This window comes from Ceratotherium simum, chromosome 2 (genome assembly GCF_057802395.1).
Source record: "Ceratotherium simum simum isolate JZ-2026a chromosome 2, ASM5780239v1, whole genome shotgun sequence".
Classification (NCBI taxonomy): domain Eukaryota; kingdom Metazoa; phylum Chordata; class Mammalia; order Perissodactyla; family Rhinocerotidae; genus Ceratotherium; species Ceratotherium simum.
This window is the reverse complement of record NC_141901.1, coordinates 71,569,080-71,595,722: the sequence shown is the minus strand read 5'-3', so window position 1 is coordinate 71,595,722 and position 26,643 is coordinate 71,569,080. Positions and strand designations below refer to the sequence as shown.

Genomic DNA, 26,643 nt, shown 5'->3' with positions numbered 1-26,643 from the left:
TAGTAATTTGTGTCTTCTCTCTTTTGGTCTTCATTACACTGGCTAGAGGTTTGTTAATTTTATTGATCTTTTCAAAGAACCAGCCTTTAAGTTCCATTGATTTTCTCTACTGTCTTCCTGTTTTCAATTTTATTTATTTATGCTAATTTTTATTCTTTCTTTTCCTCCACTTGCTTAAGGTTTATATTGCTCTTTTCTCTAGTTCCCTAACGTAGAAGCTTAGATTACCGATTTTAAATCTTTCTTCTTTTCTAGTATATACATTCAATGCTATAAATTAACCTATAAGTGCTGCTTTTGCTACTTTCCGTTTCCCTTTAGTTCAAAATACTTTAAATTTCTCTTGAGACTTTTTTCGACCCATGTGTTATTTAGAAGTGTGTTGTTTAATCTCCAAATATTTTCAGATTTTCAAACTATCTTTCTGTTACTTCAAACTTAATTCCACTGTGGTCTAAGAGCACAAGTTAAGGGTCTATGGCCCAGAATGTAGTCCATCTTGGTGACTGTTGCATGTGAGCCTGAGAAGAATGTGTATTCTGCTGTTGCTGGATACAGTATTCTGTAAATGTCAATTAAATCCAGTCAATTGAAAGTACTGTTCAGCTATATACTTACTGATTTTCTACCTGCTATATCTAACAATTATTGAAGGATAGGTGCTGCAGTCTCCAACTATAATGGTCAATTTGTCTATTTCTCCACGAAATTCTATCAGTTTTTGCCGCACCAACTGTTGTGTTCTTGGAGAACTGAGCCCTTATAATCATTACATAATGCCTGAAAATTTTCCTTCTTCTCAAGTCTGCTTTGTCTGAAATTAATATAGCTACTCCAAGTTTTCTTTTGATTATTCCAAAAAGTAAATAAATAATTCACATAACACATGGGTGGGTTTGAAGGGCATCTGGTTTCCAGTTTCTGGCTGGTTTTGGCCCAGGGGCATTTCCCTTACTTTCCTGGAAACATAACTTTGCATTTCAAAGGATGTTTGCGTTTCTAGATGCTTTATATAGGAAGAGTTTTTTCCAAGCTATGTAGCGAACCATATTACTGAAAGCTGAAGTCCTGAAGATTAAGTGCAATATTTTTTATTATAAAACTTCTCAGGGACATATTATCATCATACACTGTCAAGGGTAAAAGGTAGGGGAATGTACTTTCCAAATCTGACTGGCCAGAAATCCTTTTTTCATCATTTTTTTCAAAACATATTCTGAGAAATGCCGCTGTTTCCAAACAGCACTCATTCTTTAAGGTATTTGTAACTGCATGTTCTATCTCACTTTTCTCTCCATTTCTATGGCACTTTTTGTCTATATTAAATATTTTGACATTCATTAATAAAGATAATAATAGTTAATATTTTCTGAGCGTTTACCCTCAGACACTTGATGTTATGACCTAATTTAACCTCCACAACCCTATGGTATATGTGTCATATTATCCCTATATTGTTATATCATTAACCATTTAGATGTATTGCCCCTTAGTTCCTTAAGAAATAAAAAGATTATTTCATATATATTCATATTGTCACCCCCCAAAAATATAACAGATCAAAGAGACTACTCTTTACTTTTCATGAATCCTCTTCATGACTTAAGAACAAAGCTGTGTCATTAGCAGACACTCAATTCATACTCCCTTAACAACTTTTGATTAATTTTCATTGTTAAACAACATATTTCAATGAATGTAACTCCTGTACCAACTTTCTTTTGCAGCCATATACACTAACAACTTTTAATGTATTATACTCCTTCACCAAAAAATGTTAACATATAAACTAGGTTGATAGTTATTAAAACAGCCCCTCCTGGTAAGTTTCTGCTGGATATAGAAAAGTGTACATGGGCAAAATAAATATATATCATTACCAGATACAAACAGAGGAAAAAAAGCTATAATTTTTACAACAAATCTGTGGCAGATTGTATTTTCCAAAGACGGCCTATATTAGTTTCCTAGAGCTTCCATAACAAAGTACCACAAACTGGGTGGCTTAAAACAACAGAAATTTATTGGCTCACAGTGCTAGAGGTTAGAAGTCCAAAAGGTGTCATCAAGGTCATTCTCCCTCTAAAATCTGTAGGACAAATCCTTCCTTGCCTCTTCCCAGCTTCTGGTGGTTTGCCAGCAATCCTTACGGTTTCTTGGCTTGTAGCTGCAGCACTTCCAAGCACTTCAATCTCTGCCTCCATTGTCACATGGCATTCTCCCCTCAGCTGTCTGTGACTTCTCCCCTAACTATATTTGCATCAACCCTGTTTCCAAATAAGGTCACATTCTGAGGTACTGGGGTTAGGTCTTCAACCTATCTATTGGAGGGACACAATTCAACCCATAACAAGGCCACATTTCCTAGCCCACATCTTCCCATTGAGTGGTGAAGTCTATGTTCCCTCCTCTTGAACCTGAGCAGAGCTTTTTGAGCGCCTCAACCAATAGTGTACATCGAAAGTGATTACTGAGGCTGACTCTTGGAACCCAGTCACCATGCTGTTAAGAAGCCTAAACTAGCCCATCTAGAGACGAGGTGGAGAGGCCAAGTGTAGGTATTCTGGCTAAGAGCCCACCTGAGGTCCCAGCATCAACCACCAGACATGAAATGTGAATACACCATCAAATGATTCCAGGCCCTAATGAAGAGTCAACTCCAGCCTCTGAGTCTTCCCAGCCTCTCAGCCTCACAGGCATTATGAGGCAGAGACAAGCCCTCCTCGTAATGCTCTGTCCAAATTCCTGACCCACAGAATCCAAGTTCACATTAAATAATTGTTTTAAGCCACTAAGTTTTATGGTGGTTTGTTACATAGCAATAGTAACTGAAACAATATCATATTATCTCACAAAACAAAATTAAAATATTTAACAATGCTTAAAATAAAACCAGGAAATTAAACGTATTGAGTATTAATAAAGACATCATTGTTAGTGCTGTCAAGTGGATTCCAACACCTAGTGACCCTGCATACAGCAGAGTGGAACCCTGCCCAATTTTGGGGGGGCAGCATCCTCTCATCTTCCGGCGCTATATCAGACAATGCCCCGCTACTATTCATAGGGTTTACATGGCTAATAAAGACATCATACTGAACTTGTTTTTGGTTATGAGGATGGAGGACTCACACAGTTGAGAAAAAACATCTTTTTACATACATGTAGTATGCTATGAGTAGATATAAGGACAGTACACTAAGAAAATGTAAGCAAATATTAGATCCAGAAAATTACATTAATGCACCGGAAGCCTGGGAGAACAGCATTTAATTAAGCTAGGAAAACTTAGATCACTGATTTGTGGCTCCGAGTCAAATACATTTAAATCACGTCATTACTTTTTCACTGCTATTAAAATGGCATTTTGATTAGTATGCTAAAGCAATGCCAAGAAATAAGATATTCAAGGAAGTCTTCAACAAGTAGGCTATTTTCCTGAAATAGGAATCTTGCTTTTTGAGTAATATAGGATATAATTAAGTTGAGGACCTTATTGTAAATATTTATATTTTCACTAAGATAAGTGACTAAAATAAACTAGGAACATTTCAGTAAAGATATTCAAAAGAGTTCAGTTCAATGGCATAAGCAGTTTATAATTAAATTTACATTTTAAAAAAATTAGGTCACAGCTATGAAAAGGAATGAAGTACTGATACATTCTATAACATGGATTAATCTTGAAAACATTATGCTAAGTGAAAAAAGCCAGTCACAAAATACCACATACAATGGTTCCATTTATATGAAATGTCCAGAATAGGCATTATCTATAGACAGAAAGTTGATTAGCAATTGCTTTGGGTTGGGGAGGACAGAGGGACAGCAAGTAATAACTAAAGGGTACAGGTTTCTTTCTGAGGTGATGAAAATATTCTAAAATGGACTATGATGATGACTGCACATATCTGTGAATATATTAAAAACCACTGAATTGTACACTTTAAATGGGTGAATTGTACTATATATGAATTATATACCAAGAAGGCTGTTTTAAAAATTTAGATCAGAACAAATTTCTCCATAAAATAACAAAGAGCAGATTATGATTCAGGCAGTGCTTGCCAACCCTCCTCATCTGAAATCAAGTCTCCAGCATAGTCCTATCTTCATGCCTTTCTCCAACTTGCTTTATCATGTGGCTCTTTAGACATTTCCAAACAGCCTCACCTTAAAGAAGCAGAGGTGATCTAACATTAAGTTCCTCATTTACTTCTCCGTTTACCTCAAAACACCTTTGTCCCTTACCTCAGAACAAGGTACCGCTTCTACTTACCAATACACTCTATAATTTTTAACTTTTTAGAAGGCAACCATTCTATAATGTGAACAACAATGAAGCCTGAGCATTCATAAGTTTTCAATAAGGTTTTTCTCAGTTTCATCTACTACTTGACTTTCTCCTAAAAAGAGACTGTGTCTTGAATATGTCTATATCCCTAGTATCAAAGATTGTGTCTGGGGCCGGCCTGGTGGGGCAGCGGTTAAGTATGCGCGCTCCGCTGCGGCGGCCCCGGGGTTCACCAGTTCGGATCCCGGGTGTGCACTGACGCACCGCTTGGCAAGCCAAGCTGTGGCGGCGTCCCATATAAAGTGGAGGAAGATGGGCACGGGTGTTAGCCCAGGGCCAGTCTTCCTCAGCAAAAAAAAGAGGATTGGCAGATGTTAGCACAGGGCTGATCTTCCTCACACACACACACACAAAAAAGATTGTGTCTATCATAAAGCAGATACTCAATAAATGTCTGTGGAATAAAAGAGGGAGCTCTACATATAGAATAAGCAGAGAGTAATAACTAGGAAATATAATGAGAATTAATTTTAGTTAGCCAAATCATGCTGACCTCATACAGCTAAAAGAAAACTCCCTCCCCATTTAGAGCACATGAAAGTATTAGGAAATAAAGTAGTTTGCCAAGCATTCAAATCCTCACTAAAATGTAGATCAAACTTATCATACACAATGTACATCCTGCTAAAATTAGGCCCACAGCCTCATACTTCCAAATATCTATACTAATTCTTGTTCATATAACTGCTCTTGAAGTCCCTTTACTTAAAAAGCTCAATCAAGTCACCAAAGTTGACACAGAAAGAAATAAGCTCACAATTCAAAAATATAATGCACACAAGGAAACAAAACTCGAAAAATGACAACACAGAATTAGACCCATAAGCACTTCAGCTATTGGAATTATCAAATACAGAATACAAAATAAGTACTTCTAAAATGCTTAAAGTGGCCCAGGGTTCGCAGGTTCAAATCCCAGGCGCGGATCTATGTACCACTTATCAAGTCATGCTGTGGCAGCGTCCCACATACAAAATAGAGGAGAATGGGCATGGATGTTAGCCCAGGGCCAATCTTCCTCAGCAAAAAGAGGAGGATTGGCAACAAATGTTGGCTCAGGGCTAATCTTCCTCTCACACGCAAAAAATAATAAAATGAAATGCTTAAAGCAATAAAAGAGATTTTTTTAAATGAGCAAGGAACAGATACTAACAGAAATCAGACAGATTTTTAAAATAACCAAATGGAACCTCTGGAAATAAAAAATTTAATAAATAAAATGGAAAAAAAAACATTAGGAGTGGGGAGGATGGAGGGATAGAGGCTTAAACAGATTATTAGCCACCCATAAAGAGAAAATCAGTGAACTAGAAGAGCTGAAGACATTAAATCAAAAAGCAGCACATGCCCCGTGGCTTAGCGGTTAAGTGCGCGCGCTCCGCTACTGGTGGCCCGGGTTCGGATCTTGGGTGCGCACCGACACACCGTTTGCCCAGCCATGCTGAGGGCACGTCCCACATACAGCAACCAGAAGGCTGTGCAACTATGACATACAACTATCTACTGGGGCTTTGGGGGAAAAAAAAGGAGGAGGATTGGCAATAGATGTTAGCTCAGAGCCGGTCTTCCTCAGCAAAAAGAGGAGGATTGGCATGGATGTTAGCTCAGGGCTGATCTTCCTCACCAAAAAAAAAAAAAAAAAAAGGCAGCACAAAGATACAAAGCAATACTTTGGAGATTCATTTTGATAGATGACCAAACACAAAATAGTATTTAGTTTCCCAAGTCATTTTTCATATAACAAGATGATGAAATAATACATGAAGGAAAAAAATGAATCAAAAATCAACACCAAAACAACCATTTCTTATGAGCATGCTGAAAAACACCACCAATACCATACCATCTCACAACCCCTCCTGCTAAGGCAGAAATAAGAACATTTTAGGGGTCACAAATCCCTTTAAGAACTTCATACACATATAAACAAATTTTTGCAAATAGTTTTTGAAGGTTCACATCATCCACAGACCCAGTAATAAGAATTCCTGGCCTTCCTTTATCAAATGTCCACTTCATCACCTTTTTTTCCTCTTAGTTATAATTTTTTATCAGTTTTATGAGGTCTATGACCAAAAAGAAAGTTTTAAACATTTTATCAATTGACCTCCCACTATGAAAAAGAACGATTTAGTTCTCTTTCCCCATCACCCACCCCATCCACCCCTTGCCCACCACAACATACTCACACTTCTTACATCTCCTCATCCCTATATAACTAAAACACACTTTTGATTGGATCAAGATTCAGTGTATACATTAATATAACTAGGTAACTTTAGTCACAGCTGTTCTATGAAGTATGCTGTGATTACTTTTACTTTCTTGGCCCAACTTTTTACTTTCCCTTGAGTTAACAAATGTCTTAATTTTGTTGGTTTACTTTTACATATACTTACTACTAATTCATGCCCAATTGTTCCCCAATTCATCCGACTTTATAAATCTCCTCAATACATTTATCCATGTGCTATCACTTTTATATTTTTGAACATGTCCCTTCCAAAAGCTTCTGACCTGCTCCATCCTGGACTGGTTGCTCTCTACACCTGGTGCACAACGGTCATCTGTGGATCTCCCTTCACCCTGATCCAGTTATCTCCTTTACTTCTCTCTTGGGTTGGATTATCTGTTTCCTAAACCCCATGTCTTCCTTTTTCTTGGTACATTCTCTCATTTTGGTGAGGTACCTCCTTCTAATAGCTTCCTATTAGAAATCTGTATGAGAAGTAAATTTGAGACACTGTATATGTGTCTCACTGTATATGTGAAAATATCTTTATTCTACTGTTAGCACTTGAAAATTTGGCTGCATTATAAACTAGATTACCCTCAGATTTTTGATGATCTTGCCTTCAGTTGTCTTTTACCTTCTAGTATTCTTGCTGAAGAGTCTAAAACCACTCTAACTATTAATTAGCCCATCTTCCCTTCACCTCTGGGAACATCTCTTTAGCCCCTTAGTTGTGACAGTTTGCAAATGAAATGCCTTGACATAAATCTTTTTTTCATCCTTTTTTCATCCATTGTGCTTGGCATTCTCATGGGCCCTTTTGGGTTTTTTTATTTATTTATTTTTTGTGAGGAAGATCGGCCCTGAGCTAACATCTGCTAATCCCCCCCCCTTTTTTTTTTTGCTGAGGAAGACTGGCCTTGGGCTAACATCCATGCCCATCTTCCTCTACTTTATATGGGACGCCACCACAGCATGGCTCGACAAGCAGTGCATCGGTGCGTGCCCAGGATCCAAAGCGGTGAACCCCGGGCCACCGCAGCAGAGCACGTGCACCCAACCGCTCGTGCCACCAGGCCGGCTCATGGGCCCTTTTAATTTAGAAACTCGTGTCCTTCAGTTCTGGGAAGATTTCCTCATATATTTCTTTGATGATATCCTCCCCATATTTTCTCTCTTTCTTAAGCTCTTATTATTCAGCTACTGCACTTCTTGGACTGGCTTTCTTTTTTGTTTGTTTGTTTTGCTGGGAAAGATTCGCCCAGAGCTAACATATGTTGCCAATCTTCTTTTTTTATTCCCCCCACAAAGCCCCAGCACATAGTTGTATACTCTAGTTGTAGCTCCTTCTAGTTCTTCTATGTGAGCCGCCACCACAGCATGGCTACTGACAAATGAGTAGTGTGGTTCCACAACTAGGAACTGAACCCGGGCTGCTGAAGCAGAGTATGCCGAACTTTAAGTGCTAGGCCACCAGGGCTCTGGGCTGGCTTCCTAATCTTACCTTTTGTCCCAATTTAATCACTACTTTCCACAAGTGCTCATCTCATATAACCTTACTTGATTATTGTTGCAAAGCAGGACCACTTAGTGGTTGAGCACTTGGGCTTTGAAATTAGAGACCTGGATTCAACTCTAGATCTTCTAGTTACTACTGACATTAAGCCTCAGCTTCTTATTTATAAAATAGGGATAATCATAACAATAAATAAAATGTACACAAAGCACTTAGCATACACCTAGCACTCAACAAATGCAGCTATTTTCATACCAACAATCTTTTTTCTTCTCTTGCTCTCTTCCCATGGCTTTTATGACAACACGTCCTTAGAGCTTTCCTTCCACTTCTCAGGAATCTTCTTTGTTGGACCCTTTCTATGCTTTATCAGATGTTGTCCTCCACAGATCCATTTTTGGCCACTTCTCTTTTTACTCTATGCTGGATGGAATACAAACTCTGTACCCAGGTTCCAGTCCCATCTCTACCACCTACTAGCTGTGTGACCTTGGGCAATTCACTTAACCACTTGATGTCTCAATCCCTCATCTGAAAAAGAAGTGGGTTAATACAGTTATCACTCTCCTATGGCTTTCATGAAAATTAAATACGCTCATGTGACATTAGAACACTACCCGGCATAGTAGGCACTCAAGTTGCCATTATTACTGCGTTACTACCGCTACCACCACTGCCACTGCTACCACTGCTACTACTTAAAAGGCTCATGATGTGCTCCCTACCTATCCCTAAGCTTTTTCAAAGGTTTAAACTAATTACATATCTCAAAATTATATTTGGAATCTTGTTTATTTCCTTTCCCCATCTTTAACAGTTTACAAAGTAAGAATTATCATCCTCCTCCAGATCTCTGCTGCTATTGATGGGCTTATAATCAATATGCTACAAACTATGTTAGTTAATCTTTGTTTTCTTATATACAAATGTGTGGCTATGAAACTACTGAAGAAAAAAAATCAAACTGAATTGATCTTTTTGACAAGGCATAGAGGTAATTTCTTAAAGAATTTCATTCTTAAGCAAGAGAGATACCTGATTACTGACTAGAATACTGAGTTGTATTCTGATAAACTTAGCACATTAAGGAATGGCCAACAAAAGATACAGCCAAAACTCAAGGGAACAAGTGTTCATTTACACGTATTTCAGCACCTGTTATTTCTGAGGTCTGATACTATTTTAAATGAATATCCTGGGGCTGGCCCCCATGGCGTAGTGGTTAAATGCGTGCGCTCCGCTGCTGGCGGCCCGGGTTCAGATCCCGGGCACGCACCAAAACACCACTTCTCCGGCCATGCTGAGGCCGCGTCCCACATACAGCAACTAGAAGGATGTGCAACTATGACATACAACTATCTACTGGGGCTTTGGGGTAAAAAAAGGAGGAGGATTGGCAATAGATGTTAGCTCAGAGCCGGTCTTCCTCAGCCAAAAGAGGAGGATTAGCATGGATGTTAGCTCAGGGCTGATGTTCCTCACAAAAAAAACAAAAAACAAAAAAAAGAAGTCAGACAAATAGTGAACAAACAAATGCAGGGAAGAATATATGGCATGCAGGCAACAAACAAGAACTTGATTTGACAGGGTGGGTAAGGACTACCTTTTGGAGGAGACAACATTTAAGTTAAGATCTAGAAGATGAGTAGGAAGAAGCCAGTTGTGCAAAGAGCTAGGCAAAAAAAGGAACAATATGTACAAAGGCCCTGAGGAATTTAAAAACTTGATAGGTTAGAAATGTCCAATAGAAATATAAGGTCAGCCACAAATGCAAGCCATATTAGTTATTTTATTTTTTTTGGTGAGGAAGATCAGCCCTGACCTAGCATCCAATGCCAATCCTCCTCTTTTTGCTGAGGAAGATTGGCCCTGGGCTAACATCCGTGCCCATCTTCCTCCACTTCATATGGGATGCTGCCACAGCATGGCTTGACAAGCAATGCGTTGGTGTGCACCCAGGATTCAAACCTGCGAACCCCGGGCCACTGAAACGGAGCCCACGCACTTAACGGCTGAGCCACTGGGCCAGCCCCACATTAGTTATTTTAAATTGTCTAGTAGCTATACTTTAAAAAGTAAAAACAAGTGAAATTCTATCTTTTACTTAACACAAACATATCCAAAACATTTTTTCAACAAAGAATGAATATTTAATGAAATATTTTACATTTTTTCTTGAACACTAAGTCTGAAATTCAGTGTGTATTTTACACTTACAGCACATCTCAATTCAGACCAGCCACAGCTGAAGTGCTCAATAGTTACACGTGGCTAGTGGCCTCCATATTGAACAGCACAGGTTAGAAGAACTAAGGGGAGACCGTTATGGCTAGCACACAGTAATTAAAGTGTAGAAAGATGACACTGGAAAAGCTGACAGGGGCCCAATCATTAAGAGTTTTCTAAGAAATTCGGAATCTATTTAGAGTACAATTGGAAGTCACTCAGGGTTTTAAACATGCAAAGAATGGTATGATCTTTTCTGTTTTATAAAGAGTACTCTCCTATGTAAACAGATTATAGGGAAACCAGAGTAGGGAGACTAGGCAGGAGACTGTTACAGAAACACAGGTGAGAAATAAATTAAGGTTTAGATTATTGTGGGGGCTGCAGAGACAAAGAAAATATATGTATTTTCTTTACATATTTGTATGCAAGATAATATTGTGGAAGTGGAAACAAAAGGACTTTCTGATGAAGTGAATGTAGAGAATGAGGGAGAAAGAAGAATCAAGAGTGCAATCTACCCTGACCTGAGCAACCAGTGGTGCCATTTACTGAGACTGGAGAACTAGTATTTTGTTGTTCTTTGGCAGGGGTGCTGGAATTCATGGAAATGAATCAAGAATTTTTCCAAGAAAAAAAAAGGTTCAGAGAGGCTCATACTTGCTAATAAATACTAAAAGCGAGACTCAAGCGCAGTTATTCTAAAATTAGGAATAATATCCTCTGCAGTAATATATTGTCTCTCCATAATCTATAAATAAAAATAATCCATTATCCTTTAGGGCATAGCTAAGCAGTGCCTCCTGCTACATACACCAGCAAAATCTTAAGTGAAAGCCCTTTTCTTTTATAACTCTTTCATATTTGAAAAATGTAAAGAAAAAATTAGGCTTCAGTTAACATGCCTAGAAGGAGTCTAAAATTAAAATCTTCCACAGAAAACATTTTCTCCTAAACCAAGCCCCAGAGAACAACAGCAAAGTAGAAGCCAAATGCCAAGACTTCAAAACCAGTGCCAAACTCATACAGCCAAAGTAGCATTAGTAGTTCAGAAGCTTACCATGGCTACTCTTCAGAATAAACAGGGTGGTCTTTACATGCTATCTAACAATGACTCAAAAATCTAGCTATCTCAGCTTCAGGGATTTAATATTTCTTCTAAGTTCTTTTCCTCCACCGGGGTCCTATTAATTTTACTCAACAAATATTTACTAAGCATAGGTATGGAAACAATTATAATACATTGTGACAAGTGCCAAAGAAAAGTATATACAAGATAATATGGAAACACGTAAGAGGAACAACTAATTCTGCATCCTTTGGGAGAAGTAAAGGATTCAAAGGTATTATGAAATAGCTTTGGTCACACTGAGAAAAAATTCTAGCTGATCTGTTTTCCTCTCACTCTATCATTCCCATTCTTGTCATTCCATCGTGGACCTTCTTATCCTGTTAATACTCCCCCGTCCTTACAAACACAGTCAGTCACCACATAACGTTTCAGTCAACGACAGACCACATATACAACAGTGTGGTCCCATAAGATCAGCACCATATAGCCTAGATGTGTAGTAGGCTGTACCATCCAGGTTTGTGTAAGTACACTCCATGAGGCTCACACATGACAAAATCGCCTAACGACCCATTTCTCAGAAAGTATCCCTGTCATTAAGCAATGCATGACTGTACCTAATTGTTCAATAACTTTAATCAATTATCTTAATTCCTCCATTTATTAATCCTCTCATTTTTACACATTCTAGTGAGGGTGGGAAGGTTTAAAGATATAGTATTATACAAACTTTGCAAGGTAGGCATTAATACTCGCATTCCTTCTGGCCATCCAACATCTGAAGTCCCCCCATTAGTGTTTTGGGATTTCTCCACCTAAGTCTGAAAACTACCAGGTACTCACTTGCCCAGTCTCCCTTGAAAATAATCCATAACATGGGACCAAGGTTTTCATATTTACCTATTTATCTCTCTCTCTCATCTGTTACCCACAAATCTAGTAGCTTAATACATCAAATATTTATTATCTCACAGTTTCTGTGTGTCAGGGATTAGGGTGGTGTAACTCAGTAATTCTGGCTCAGGATCTCTCATAAAGTTGCAGACAAGATCTTGGCCAGTGCTACCATCATATGAAGGTTTGATTGGGCTGGAAGATCTGCTTCAGGACGGCTCCTTCACATGATTACGGGCAGAAGGCTTCAGTTCCTCACCACGTGGGCCTCTCCATAAGGCTGTTGAGCATCCTCACAATGTAGCAGCTGGCTTCCCCCAGAAGGAGAGCAAAAAAGAAGATGTAACACCTTATATGACTTAGTATCTTCACATCACATTCTTCTATTTCTGCAATATCCTACTGGTTACACAAGTCAGCCCTATTCATTGTGGGTAGAAACTACATAGAGCATAAATATCAGGAGGCGGGGACCATCGGGAACCATGTTGGAAGCTAATGTCTTTATGTAACATATTATGGCTGCATGGGTTATATTGGTTTTGAATACATACATATTCATAAGCAGAATAATGTTATGTTTGGAAGGAGAGGAAGTACTATGATTGCCAGTGCATTTGTAATGTTTTATTTGTTAAGGTGGGTGATGGAAATATAGGCATTTATTTTATTTTTCTTTTTACCTTTTCAGTATGAAGTAGTTCATTATAAAAAAACTGATGCTTTGCATAAAGTACATCAGTATTTTCAAACACACTATTGCTGAGTACATACATTAGTATAGCAGTTTTGAAGGACTATTTGGAAGTATGTATAAAAATGTTACATGTGCATAGGCTGACTCAGCACCGAAAGAATTATTTACCCTAATAAGCAAGGATATATGTGCTAAAATTAATCCCAGAATTATCTATAATAGAAAAGAACTGGTGATAACCACAATGTCCATTAATCAAAGAATGAGCAAATAAATTATGACACTGCCATACAACAGAATGCAATGCAGCCATTAAAAAGAACATAATTCCCAATATGATAGAACAAATCAGTTATCGGTGAAGAAAAGGATGTGCAGCAAAATTCCATTTTTTGATAGCTTATATATCAAACTATTAATATTTATCTCAAGAGAGTGAGAATTTAGCAAAGGAAATAAAGGCAGAGGGAGAAAACTTTTCCTTTTCTAGAGAATTTCATACATTAAAATTTTTTAGTATCCTGTATTAAAAATTTTCAGTATCCTCTAACTTTTGTAATTTTTGTGGTTGTTTCGTTTTGTGTCAAATAGACTCTCTTTTTTAGAACAGTTTTAGGTTCACGGCAAAATTGAGCAGAAAGTACAGAGATTTGCCATATACCCCTTGCACCTACACATACATAGCCTCCAATATCAACATCCCCCACCAGATAAAATATTTGCTATAATACATTACCACCCAAGTCCATAGTTGACATTAGGGTACTCTTGGTGCTGTCCACTCTACGGGTTTGGACAAAAATATAATTACAAGTATTCATCATTACAATATTATACAGAGTAGGTGCATTGCCCTAAAAATCCTGTGCTCCACTTCTTCAACCTTCACCTCCCCAAAGCCCCTAGCAACTACTGATCTTTTTACTGCTTGCATAGTTTTCCCTTTTCCAGAACATCATATAGTTGGAATCATATTGTGTGCAGCCTTTTCAGACTGGCTTAGTAATAGGCATTTAAGTTTCCTTCGTGTCTTTTCATGGCTTGATAACTCATTTCTTTTTGCACTGAATAATTTCCATTGTCTGGATGTACCAGTTTACTTATCCATTCACCTACTGAAGAACATCTTGGTTACTTCCAGCTTTTAGCAATTATGAATAAAGCTACTATAAACATCCATGTGCAGGTTTTTGTGCAGACATAATTTTTCAAATCCTTTGGGTAAATACCAAAGAGCAGGACTTCTGGATTTTGTGGTAAGAGTATATTTAGTTTTCTAAGAGACAGCCACACTGGGGCCAGCCCCGTGGCTTAGTGGTTAAGTGCGTGCACTCTGCTGCTGGCGGCCCGGGTTCAGATCCCGGGTGTGCACCGACACACTGCTTCTCCGGCCATGCTAAGGCCACGTCCCACATACAGCAACTAGCAGGATGTGCAACTATGACATACAACTATCTACTGGGACTTTGGGGGAAAAATAAATAAATAAATAAAATTATTAAAAAAAAAAAAAAAAAAGAGATAGCCACACTGTATTCCAAAGTGGTTGTACCATTTTGCATTCCCACTAGTAATGAATGAGAGCTCCTGGTGCTCCACATCTTTGTCAGCTGTCAGTGTTCAAGATTTTGGCCATTCCAACAGGAGTGTAGTGGTATCTCATTTTAATTTGCATTTCCCTAATGACATATGATGTGGAGCATCTTTTCATACACTTATTTGCCATCTGTGTATCCTCTTTGGTGAGATGTCTTTTAAGGTCTTTGATCCATTTTTTAATCATGTTCTGTTCTTATATTTGAGTTTTAAGAGTTCTCTGCAGGGCCAGCCCCGTGGCTTAGCTGTTAAGTGCACGCGCTCCGCTACTGGCAGCCCAGGTTCGGATCCTGGGCGCACACCAACACACCGCTTGTCGGGCCATGCTGAGGCGGCATCCCACATACAGCAACTAGAAGGATGTGCAACTATAACATACAACTATCTACTGTGGCTTTGGGGAGAAAAAGGGGGAAAAAAAAAAAAAGGAGGAGGATTGGCAATAGATGTTAGCTCAGGGCCAGTCTTCCTCAGCTAAAAGAGGAAGAAGGGCATGGATGTTAGCTCAGGGCTGATCTTCCTCACAAAAAAAAGAAAAGAAAAAGAAAGAAAAAAAAAATAGTTCTCTGAATATCTTGGATAATAGTCCATTACCAGATATGTCTTTTGAAAATATTTTCTCCCAGTCTGTGGCTTGTCTTTTCATTCTCTTGACAGTGTCTTTCACAAAGCAGAAATTTTTAATTTTAATGAAGTCCAACTTATCAATTCTTTTTTTCATGGATCACACCTTCGGTGTTACATCTAGGTCACCAAGGTTTTTCACTACAGTCACCCTGGGTTTTTACTATGTTATCTTCTAGAAGTTTTACAGTTTCACATTTTACATTTAGGTCTGTGATTCATTTTTAATTAATTTTTGTGAAGGATGTAAGGTCTGTAACTAGATTCATTTTATTGCATGTTGGTGCCTAGTTGTTCCAGCACCATTTGTTGAAAAGACTGTCTTTTCTCCATTGTATTGTCATTGCTCCTTCGTCGAAAATCAATTGACTATATTTATGTGGGTCTGTTTCTGGGCTCTCTATTCTGTTCCATTGATCTGTTTGTCCATTCTTTCACCAATATCATACTGTCTTCACTACCGTAGCTTTATAATATATTTTGAAATCGAGTAGTGTCAGTCTTCCATCTTCTTCTCCTTGAATACTGTGTTGACCTTTCTGGGTCTTTTGCCTGTCCATATAAACTTTAGAATCAGTTTGTAGGTATCCACAAAATAATTTGCTGAGATTTTGACTGGATTGCCTTGAATCTACAGATCAAGTTGGGAAGAACTGACCTTTTCACAATATTGAGTGTTCCTATCCATGAACATTTATTTAGTTCTTTGATTTCCTTCACCAGAGTTTTGTAGTTTTCCTCATATAGAGCTTGTACATATTTTGTTAGATTTATATATAAGTATTCATTTTTTGTTGTGTTACTGTAAATGGTATTTTGTTTTTAATTTCAAATTCTACTTGTTAATCACTGATATATAGGAAATCAACTGACTTTGTGTATTAACCTTTTTTCCTGTAACCCTGCTATAATTGCTTATTAGTTCCAGAAGGCTTTTTTTTTTGTCAAATCGTTCAGATTTTCTACATAGACAATCTTGTCATTTACGAACAAAGACAGTTTTATTTCTTCTTTCCCAATCTGTATAACTTTTATTTCCTTTCTTATCTTACTGCATTAACTAGGACTTCCAGTAGGATGCCGAAAAGCAGTGGTGATAGGGGAATATCCTTGCCTGTTCCTGATCTTAGTAGGAAAGCTTCAAGTTTCTCACTGTTAAGTATGTTAGCTATATCTTTTGTATATATTCTTTATCAAGTTGAGGAAGTTCCCATCTATTCTAGTTTGCTGAGAGTTTTTTTATCATGGGTGTTGGATTTGGTCAAATGCTCTTCTGCATCTATTGATATGATCATGTGATTTTTCTTTTTTAGCCTGTTGATGTGATGGATTACCTTAATTTCCAAAAGTTAAACCAGCCTTTCACACCTGAGATAAATCCTACTTGGTCATGGTATTTGATTCTTTTTATACATTGCTGAATTCAATTTGCTAATACTTTGTTGAAGATTTTTGTATTTATGTTCATGAGAGATTTGGGTCTGTAAGTTTTCTTTTCTTATAATGTCTTTGTTTGGTTTTGGTATTAGAGTAATGCTGGCCCCATAGAATGAGTTAGGAAGTATTCCTTTAGCTCTATCTTCTAAAAGAGAGTGCAGAGAACTGGTATAATTTCTTCCTTAAATGTTTGGTAGAATTCACCAGTGAACCCATCTGGACCCAGTGCTTTCTGTTCTGGAAGGTTATAGGTTATTGATTCAATTTCTTTAATAGATATAGACTTATTTAGATTGTCTATTTCTTCTCATGTTGAGTTCTGGCAGATTGTGTCTTTCAAGGAATTGGTTTCATGGTCCAGAATGTAGTCTATCTTGGAGAATGTTCTATGTGAGCCTGAGAAGAATGTGTATTCTGCTGTTGTTGGATAAAGTAGTCTATAGATGTCCATTACATAGTCCAGTTGATTGATGGTGTTGTTGAGTTCCATTATGTCCTTACTGTCTGCTGATCTGTCCATTTCTGACTGAGGGGTATTGAAGCCTCCAACTATGATAGTGGATTCATCTATTTCTCCTTGCAGTTCTATCAGTTTTTGCCTCACATAGTTTGATGTTCTGTTTTAGATGCATATTAAGGATTATTTTGTCAGTTTGGAGAACTGACTCCTTTATATTATGTAATTCTACTCTTTATCCCTGAAAACTTTCTTTGGTTTGAAGTCTGCTCTGTCTGAAATTAATATAACTACTCCTGCTTTCTTTTTTTTTTTTTTTTGTGAGGAAGATCAGCCCTGAGCTAACATCCATGCTAATCCTCCTCTTTTTGCTGAGGAAGACCGGCTCTGAGCTAACATCTATTGCCAATCCTCCTCCTTTTTTTTTCCCCAAAGCCCCAGTAGATAGTTGTATGTCATAGTTGCACATCATTCTAGCTGCTGTATGTGGGACGCGGCCTCAGCATGGCTGGAGAAGCGGTGCGTCGGTGCACGCCCGGGATCCGAACCCAGGCCGCCAGTAGCGGTGCGAGCGCACTTAACTGCTAAGCCAGGGGGCTGGCCCTACTCCTGCTTTCTTTCAATTAGTGTTAGCAACAGTACATCTTTTATATCTTTCTCTGTTTTCTATTTGTTGCCCTTGTTCTTTGTTCCTCTTTTTGTCTTCTGCTCTTTTTCTGCCTTTGTGGTTTTAAGTGAGCATTTTATGTGATTCCATTTTCTCTCCTTTCTTAGTATATTAGTTAGACTTCTTTTTCTTTTACTTTTCTTAGTGGTTGCCCTGGAGTCTGCAATATACAATTACGACCAATCCAATTCCACTTTTTTTTTTTTTTTTTTGGTGAGGAAGATCAGCCCTGAGCTAACATCCATGCCAATCCTCCTCTTTTTGCTGGGGAAGACCGGCCATGAGCTAACATCTGTGCCCATCTTCCTCCACTTTATATGGGACGCCGCCACAGCATGGCCTGACAAGCGGTGCATCAGTGCGCGCCTGGGATCCAAACCCGGCCTGCCAGCAGTGGAGCGCACGCACTTAACCGCTATGCCACGGGCCGGCCCTCCAATTCCACTTTCAAATAACACTACGCTGCTTCACAGGTAGTGTGAGTACCTTATTAATAACAAAATATCATGATTCCTGCCCCCATCCCTAGTATTACTGCTGTCCTTCATTTCACTTATGCATAAGCATACATATATACATAAGTATAATCAAATACACTGTTGATATTATTTTAACAAACTATTATCTGTTAGATCAATTAAGAACACGAAAAATCAAAGTTTTTATTTTACCTTCACTTATTCCTTTTTCAACGCTCCTCCTTACTTCACACAGATCCGAGTTTCTAACCTATATTATTTTCCTTCCTTCTAAAGAACTTCTTTTAATATTTCTTGCAAGGCAATTCTACTGGCAACAAATTTCCTCAGTTTTTGTCTGTCTTAAAAAGACTTTATGTCTCCTTTTTTTTTTTTTTTGGTGAGGAAGATCAGCCCTGTGCCAACATCTGCCAAGCCTCCTCTTTTTGCTGAGGAAGACTGGCCCTGGCCTTACATCCATGCCCATTTTCCTCTACTTTATATGGGACGCCACCACAGCACAGCTTGATTAGCGGTGCGTAGGTTCGCGCCCGGGATCCGAACCTGCCAACCCCGGGTTGCCAAAGCAGAGTGCACGAACTTAACTACTGTGCCACTGGGCCAGCCCCTCCACTCTCTTCTTACTGGCAAGGTTTCTGAGAAGTCAGATGTAATTCTTATGATTACTTCTCTATAGGTAAGGTGTGCTTTTCCTCTGGCCTCTTTCAGAAGGTTTTTACTTTATCTGATTTTCTGTAGTTTGGAGATAATATGCCTAGGTGTAGTTTTTTTGGCACTTATCTTGCTTGGTGTTCTCTGAGCTTCCTGGATCTGAGATTTGGAATCTGACACTAATTTGGGGCAATTCTCAATCACTATTGTTTCAAATATTTCTTCTGTTCCCTTTTCTCTCTCTTTTCCATATGGAATTCCCATTTTGTGTATGTTACACCTTTTGTAATCGTCCCACAGTTACTGGATATTCTGTTCTGTTTTTTTTCAGTCTTTTTCTCTTTGCTTTTCAATTTTGGTGGTTTCTATTGAAATATCCTCAAGGTCAGAGATTCTTTCCTCAGCCATATCCAGTCTATTAATAAGACCACCAAAGGTAATTCTTCATTTCTGTTTTTGATCTCTAGCATTTCTTTTTGGTTCTTTCTTAGAATTCCCATCTCTCTGCTAACACTATCTGTTCTCACATGCTGCCTACTTTACCCATTAGAGCCCTCAGCACCTTAATCATAGTTGTTTTAAATTCTTTCTTGGTCTGATAATTCCAACATCTCTATCATATCTGAGTCTGGTTCTGATGCTTGCTCTATCTCTTCAAACTGTGCTTTCTGTCTTTTAGTATGTCTTGTAATTTTTCTTGATAATCAGATATGAGGTACTGGGTAAAAGGAACTGCAGTAAACAGGCCTTTAATAGTGTGGTGATAAGATGTAGGGGGAAGGGAAGCATTTTATAGTTCTATGAGTAGATCTTAGTCTCTTAGTGAGCCTGTATCTCTGGACCGTGAACCTCACACGTGCTTCTCAGTCATCCCCCTCACCCCTCGCCCCACTCCTTTCTGTGGGACAGGATGGCTAGAGTGGCCTAGAATTAAGTTATTTCTCTTCCCCTAAGTCAGTCAGGCTCTGATAAAAACCCCAGCAGGTGAAGCTCTGGTTAAATGTTTTCTCCTAAGGACAGAGCTTGTTAAAAACAGAATGCTCTGCCATATTTCCAAATGGTTCCTTTTCCCCTCCCTCAGCCAGAAGCATGAGGGGATTTTTCCCCAATATTTACTATGAGAACCTGGTCAAGCTCCTGGAAGTAAAATTCACAAAAGTGTGAGGGCCCCCAGTGACTGGATCCCCCTGGAGTTTTTCTCTTTCAGACTTGCCTACACCGAGCCTCAGGCAATTCGTCAGTTATAGTTCGGGTTTCCCCTCCCTACCACTAGTTCCCACAGAGGTTTCAATTCATGGGTTTCTCTCCACTAAGCTGTGATTCTCTGTATCCACCTGTTTCTCCGATTTTGGGAGCAGTGATTTGTCCCGTGACCTCACTTCTCTGATGAATCTAAGAAGAACTGTTGATTTTTTCAGTTTGTTCAGCTTTTTACTTGTTGTTAGCACAGAGAGGCAACTTCTATGTCAGATGGGAAACTGGAAGTTTTAACTTTGTTTTATAGTTAGGAAGACAATAAGGCAGACCACATGCAGAATGCTAATGAAACAAAAAGTGTGAAAAAAGCAAGAACTCAAATTATATATACATTCTCTTTAGAACAAAGATATAAGCAAAGGAAAGAAAAGAAGAAAATACATCAAAATTAAAACCAGAGTTATGGGGGCTGACCCGGTGGCGCAAGCAGTTAAGTGCGCACGCTCCACTGCAGCGGCCCAGGGTTTGCCGGTTCTGATCCCAGGTGCGCACCAACGCACTGCTTGGCAAGCCATGCCGTGGCGGCGGCCCATATAAAGTGGAGGAAGATGGGCACAGATGTTAGCCCAGGGCCAGTCTTCCTCAGCAAAAAAAGAGGAGGCTTGGCAGATGTTAGCACAGGGCTGATCTCCTCACTAAATAAATAAACAAACAAACAAACAATTATGTTAGAGTAGTGAATTTGGGGATGGGGAGAGTCCTCTTCTTTCTTTTTCCAATTATTTCCAATCTGGTTATATAAAACCTGTATCGGGGCTGGCCCCATGGTGTAGCGGTTAAGCGCACGCACTCCGCTGCTGGCGGCCCGGGTTCAGATCCCTGGGTGTGCACCAATGCACCGCTTGTCAGGCCACGCTGTGGCGGCATCCCATATAAAGTGGAGGAAGATGGGCACGGATGTTAGCCCAGGACCAGTCTTCCTCAGCAAAAAAAAAAGGAGGATTGGCATGGATGTTAGCTCAAGGCTGATCTTCCTCGCACAAAAAAACAAAAAACCTGTATAATTAAGGAATGAGATACAAACATCCAAAAAAAAAAAATGAGAGATGATCAAGAAGAGATAAAGGATAAGAGAAAGAAAATACTAGGTAGTAGGCTAAAGAAGATAAATACTATCTGATTTGATTTTGGTTTTAAAATAATTCTTATTTATGGATTTTTTTCATTATAAGTGATCCATATTTATGACAAAATATAAAAGAAAATCAAGAAGAAAAATTAATTATCCATAAACTCACCACTCAAATACTGAGTGTTAGTCTTTTTGAAAAATGATGGCACACGAATGAGACAGACCCCAGCCTTACTTAAAAGTACGACTGTGACCTAGCCACAAGGCCTTAAGGGTTCCAAACAGAGTTTGTTTCCTAATTGTGGTAAAATATATATAACATAAAATTTTGCCATTGTAACCACTTTTAAGTGTGCAAGTCACTGGAATTAATTGCAGTCACAATGTTGTACAACTATCATCACTGTCTATTTCCAAAATTTTTTCATCACTCCCCCAAAAAAAAACTGTGTATCCATTCCTCCTTCTCCTTAGTCTCAGGTAACCTCTAATCTACTTTCTGACTCTATGAATTTACTTATTCTAGATATATAAGTAGAATCATACATACAATATTTGTCCTTTTGTGTCTGGCTTATTTCATTCACCATAATGTGTTCAACATTCATCTACATTGTAGTATGTATCAGAATTTCATTCCTTTTCATGGCTGAATAATATTCCATTATACATATACTTCTCTCATTCTTCAAGGTGTTGGAGACTCTGATCCCACGGAAAACTTGACATATTTAAGGTTGGAAGATAGATATATACATAGATAGACAAATACAGATACATATCTCCACTCATCTGTTGTTTATCCATTCATCTATTGATGGACATTTGGGTTGTTTCCTCCAACTTTTGGTTATTGTGAGTAACAACGCTACGAACACTGGCATACAAGTGCCAAACAGACTTTTAACAGCTTCTTCTGGCTGGAAAGCAAGCAAAAGGACTATAAAGGAAAACAGCAACAGAAGCTGCCAACAGCAATTACCACAACATAACTGAAGAGAATATAAGATATTAACTTTGCGGTTTCAGTATTATTTATACTCCCGATTTTTCCAAATTTTTTGAATATGTGTTATTTGCATAAACAAAAGGAAATCATTTTTATAGAGTCCTTTGTCATGACAGAATACATATATTAATCTGAAAAATATACAGTAAGGAAATAAAAGGGAGAAAGCAACAAAATGCTGAAGCAAGACATTAAGAGATCATTACTGACGTCAAGATTGCCTGTTAGGAACACTACTGAGAAGGTAGCAGAGTTGGAGCCTAAAAGCACCTTGTTTTTTTTGTTCTGACCAAAGAGAAAGTACTACTTTGCCCTCCCATGATGCCTAGCATAGTACCTAGTATATACTAGACACTCAACAATAAAAGTTGGCTGAAGAATAAACAGATGGATAAATCTACAGCTCTTCTACTTACATCATATATTTTTAATTATTTATACTCAGTCTAAAATTGACTATTACAAGCATCTCAAGTTTCACAGTAAATTTTATAGGAACCCATAAATTTAGGGGGAAATTGGCAGGTAGGTGAATGACAGGATATTGTATTTCCGGAATCATTATTTAAACGACAACTATGATGGCTTATACAAGATTACAAACCCCAGAGCTCACCGACTTACAGAACTATACTTTTTTAGCGGGTATTTGTCTAAGTGTTTATAATGCCAAATGGATCCAGACAGGTCTTTTCTTATCTGCTTCCAAAATAAACAGCAATGTAACAAACTTAGAAGTACATTCTAAAATGTCGGCTCAAATTTCAAAATGGTCTATGTCCACGTAATTATAAAAAATCATTAACTTGTATCTGTACACATCATTACTTCTCTTAATTTTTCAAGGTGTTGGAAATTCTGAGCCCATAAAAAACTCAATATACAACTGAATAAACATGTAGAAAGTGAAAAAAAAAATTTTTTTTTTTTAATTTATACTCAACCTTGTTCCAGTAGGATTTAAGGTTGGCACAAGTGCAATATCTATCTTCAATCTTTTAAGCAGGTTGTAAGAAAGTATTGTACCAACTCTGTAAACACAGGAATAAACAACATTATTATATAAATAGCAATGTCTTGCACCAATAAATATGGAGTGCAGATTTTAAAATATACCCTGTAAATATCCACAAAGAAGAATTTCAAACCATGTCTTCCACTTATTTAAGTTAACAGCGGTCAGAGATGGGAGAAGGGAAGGTACAGAGCACTGGCTTCAACAGGAATCAAAAGATAGAGCAACAGGAATTACAGTGAAAGGGAAAAAACAGGAAATCAGGGCAACACTGCTGACAAGTCTCTTTCCTTTAGACGTCTATACGACAAATTTCTCTGAGTTAATTTATTTTCTATAGGTGTACAGCATATTTCCATCTCTCTGATCCTTCCTTCCTACCTCTAGAGATAAATTTCAGAAAAGCAAAACTCGTATACAATGATATACTATTGCTGCTGCTACCACCATCACCTACTGTATGTTTTACTATGTACCAGGCACTTTGACAAGATTTACATTCATTATCTTATTTAATCTCCACAATAACCCAGAGATAGATTTTACTGAAGTTTATGGAAGTTGAACAATATGCCCAAGATCCATTAGCTAACAAATGATGGAGCCAGGATACTAAAGATTCGGCCCTAAAACAAAGACGTCCTGACAAGTATAAATCACCAATAGAAACATGAGCACACCAGACCATGTCATGACCCTGAGGATTTTATTTGACAGACAGGGGCCTGCCTAAAACCAATCTGATTTCCTATTTAAGAAACTCAATTAATTAAAATATTGAGATGGAAATTATATTTGAAAATGAAACTGTCAACGTATCACAAGAAAATTCCTACCTCCTTTGAAAATAACCTATAATAGACTGTATTTAATCTTGTTTTAATCCATGTAATAATACTAGCATCAAAAAAAGTCTGAAGAGGGGCCGGCCCGGTGCCATAGCGGTTAAGTTCGGGAGTTCTGCTTCGGCGACCTGGGGTTCGCCGGTTCCGATCCTGGGCACGGACCTACTCACCACTCATCAAGCCATGCTGAGGCAGCATCCCACATAGAAGAGCTACAACTCTACAACTCTGTATAGGAAAACTGGCAACAGATGTTAGCGCAGGGCCAATCTTCCTCAAAAAAAAAAAAAAAGATAAAGTTACAAATTGTTAAAAAAAGTCTCAAGAATATCAACAAAAACTTCTTTTATAATTTTTTATATTAAATGTAAACAGATCTGTATAACAGATGTGGAAAAACATTTGACATTTTCCTGACTTTACACTCTACACAAAAGGAAACTTTCCCACTTTGCAAACTACAGCAATAGTTTCTGAAGAGAAAAGAAAAGAAAATTAACAGAGAAAAGCAACCAACGGCCACCACATCACAATTACATGCTTATATGAGAGGTAAATGGAATTTTACCAAGGCTAACAGAAACATCCAACTAATCTAACTTGTTTACAAGACTCAAGTTTTTAAAAAATCTTCTAAATATAAAATGTCAATTTTGTGGCTAATTTTTTATATTCAGTATTCCAATAGTATGAGTTTATGGTTTAATAGTTTAAATATGTATTTATATTCACTGTAAAGAACTTTACTAAAGGGTACCACATGCATTGCTCTCTAGGTAACTAAATTCCCTTAATTCTACTGGACTGCCACAGCTCAGAAATACCTTAGGCTACATACAAAGTTACCACACACACACACACACACACACACACACACACACACTTTTCCAACCCATTCAAAACACTTGAGTATTGCTGATATTTATATGCTATCTAATTGAAACCTCTCATGTGAATGAGGTACTACTCAGTTTTAGCAATTTAAATGTTTAAGATATGCAAAACTGTACTAGATGTAGCATGCAATTACCTTGAGCAATTAGCATTCATTTAGCCTTTGAAACCTAAGAGCTATACAAGTTCAATTTTATTCAAAAATTTAATAAAATATTTTAACTGGCCATTTCATCTACTACCCAGTATCAAAAGATTTTTCACGTTAATACATTCAGTATATTCATTGCTAGATTACATTTATTTCTTAAGAGACGGTGGTTCTTTAAACCACCTTGATCAAATAATAAAAATTACCATGAGCTATGGATCTGAATTAAATTTTGTTCATGCTAAAAAATGATGTCTTATTTAATGCTATACAAACTTCAGTAAACACCATTTATGAAAAATAATTATAAAAGCCTAGACTCTCTCCTGCTACTAGGCCAACCTAAACCATCCAAGGAATAAGATAATCAGTATTTTTAAGCACATACAATGAATCAAACAACTTTACAAGGTAGACGATATAATTCCTCATGTTAACATGAGAAAACCGTCTTACAGGTAGTTTTAGCAATCCACTTAACCAGTAATTCAAAACTGAACACAAAACCAATCCTGCTATCAAATAGATCTTCCTTATTTATTACTTTCAATTCCATTTGCACTTTCTGCATTTTTTAGTCTTCCTTTAATATTATAATCACAAAATCTTAATAGCTGCTATTTATATTGAGTACCGAAACATATGCCAGGCACTGTTCTAGGTACTTTACATCTATTATTTCCATTCCTCATGACCAACTTTGCACAGTAAATATGAAAACACACATTTTTCTGATAAAGAACTAGACCCAGAGAGGTTAAATGACAAGGAAAATGACAAAACAAAACGCTTGTTCTTTCTACTATACCATGCCACATTTTTTTCCAGCCATCAATTCTTATCACATAATGAAATTCTTTGCAATACAGAATTTTACTAGGTTCCAAAAAAACTAAGGTTGCTTTCCTTCATAGACGGGGTAATTATTATAATGTGAAATAATTTATTGTATTACCAAATTATTGATATAATTTCCCCACAAATACTTTTGTATTAACTGGGAGGAGAGAATGCTGTCTAAAATACACTGAATAAGAGCACTAGGTAAGTAAATTGATCATTTGAGCTGCACCTAAAATTGCTATAGCTAAAGTGTTCAAGTTCACGGGTAAGGAGCTAAGCCTGTTGCCTGACCTCAACCTTCCATTGTTACAAATACAAAATTGTTTAAAAAAAAAAAAAAAAAGGCATATCCGTACACACAATTTTTTCTTGGCAGAAGCACGAGTACTAAAATACTGTTTCCTTATGTCTCAATCTAGTCTGAAAAAGGCAGAAAATATACCTCAATACATATCACACATTACACTAATTTTTTTATTTGGTATACACAATATATCAAGCACTGTGTAAAGAAGTGTGTTAAGTATTTTCACTTCATACCCAATGTGAAATAAAAATGAATTACCACTGTTTTGAAAAATCCTAAAATGGCAATAAGAATCTTCAACATAATTCTCCAAATGGGTAAATAGTGCACAGATCATGGCAAAGGCC

At 37.6% G+C, this 26,643-nt stretch overlaps 1 protein-coding gene across 9 annotated transcripts in view; it reads right to left on the bottom strand.

Moving 5' to 3' along the window:
- EVI5 (ecotropic viral integration site 5) overlaps nt 1-26,643 on the bottom strand; it is a 241,607-nt gene that overhangs the window by 197,189 nt on the left and 17,775 nt on the right. Inside the window, exon 1 of one of the 9 annotated variants that reach the window (XM_087447467.1) lies at nt 24,272-24,353. The exons of the other annotated variants lie outside the window; for them this stretch is intronic. The gene's annotated coding sequence lies outside the window, so the exon portion shown is untranslated. Of the gene's footprint in view, nt 1-24,271; nt 24,354-26,643 lie in introns of those variants that run through there. 9 annotated transcript variants of the gene reach the window in all.